This window comes from Echinops telfairi, unplaced genomic scaffold, assembly GCF_000313985.2.
Source record: "Echinops telfairi isolate 266 unplaced genomic scaffold, ASM31398v2 ScPeMD7_7457;HRSCAF=8495, whole genome shotgun sequence".
NCBI lineage: Eukaryota > Metazoa > Chordata > Mammalia > Afrosoricida > Tenrecidae > Echinops > Echinops telfairi.
Window position 1 is genome coordinate 18,071,176 of NW_022111357.1, and position 1,534 is coordinate 18,072,709.

The window sequence follows — 1,534 nt, forward strand, 5'->3', positions numbered from 1 at the left end:
AATTGATGGAAGACCAATTGAAATATTTCAACAAGCTAATTAAGTGCTGGAAGCACTCACTTATCTATGCCAAGGAATTTGGAAGATTGCTAGATGGTCAACTGAACAGAAGAAATCCACATATCTACCCATTCCCAAGACAGGTGACCTAACAGAATGTATGTGATAGAATATTATCATTGATAGCACATGCACATACAATTTTGTTGAAGATCATTCAACAATGGTTGCAGCAGTACGTTGACAGAAATCCAAGCCAGATTCAGAAGAAGACATGGAACAAAGGATGGCTAAAAGCAGAGAACTCATAAAGGTGTTTACTTGTGTTTTGTTGACTATGCAAAGGCCTTCCAGTGTGTGGATCATAACAAACAGCCTTGAAGAGAACAGGAATTTCAGAACACTTTATTTTGCTCATGCAGAACTTGTACACACACGGACCAAGAGGCAGTCACTGGAAAAGAGCAAGGGAATACTACATGGCTTAAAATCAGGAAAGATGTGTATCAGGGTTGTGTCTTCTCACCATACTTAGCCAATCTGTATACTGAGCCGAACAATAGCATTATGATGTGTACACAACTTAGAGTAACAGAACATTAGGAATCAAGGGGGCATTAGTTACCCCAGGTCAAAGTTCAGAAGAGTTAGGAAAGAAGGAGCGATGGAGACAGGAAACAGAGGAAGGAGTAATGTTATTGGAGTGATTATTAGGTATTATTAGGATAGGTGATGTTATTTGAGGGGATTACAGTGAATGAGGTGAAACAGAACGTGTATGAATCATTGAATGTAAAGTTAATGGTCTGCTCTATAAACCTGCACCCAATTCACAATAAAAAATCAAATAAATAGAGCAATGATGTCACTTTGAAGACTAACATTGCTTGATCCAAGCCATAGTCTTTTCAATACATTGGAGAGCAGGGCAATGAATAAGAAAGGCTAACAATGGATACCTTTAAATTACGGTGTTGGTAAAGACTTCTGAAAAGACTACGGACTGTTAGAAGAAAGAACACATCTGTCCTGGAAGAAATACAGCCAGAACACTCCTTAGAAGCAAAGATGGTGAGGCTTTTTCTCATGTACTTCGTACACGTTATCAGGACAAATCAGTCTCTGGGGAAGAATCGCTAATTTAAGTATAGAACCGATGAAAAAGAAGACCCACTAGAACAGTGGTTCTCAACCTGTGGGTCGCAACCCCTTTGGGGGTCAAAGGACCCTTTCACAGGGGTCGCCCGATTCATAACAGTAGCAAAATGACAGCTATGAAGTAGCAACGAAAATAATTTTCTGGTTGGGGGGGTCACCAGAACATGAGGAACGGTATGAAAGGGTCACGGCATTAGGAAGGTTGAGAACCGCTGCTCTAGAAGGTGGTTGAAACAGTGCCTACAGCAATGGGCTGAAACATAGCAGTGATTGTGAGGACGGCACAGGACCGTGTCGTGTTTTGTTCATAATGTCACTATGAACCAAAGCCAGCTTAGTGATACCTAACCACAACATGGCCAAGAAGTGGAGCCAT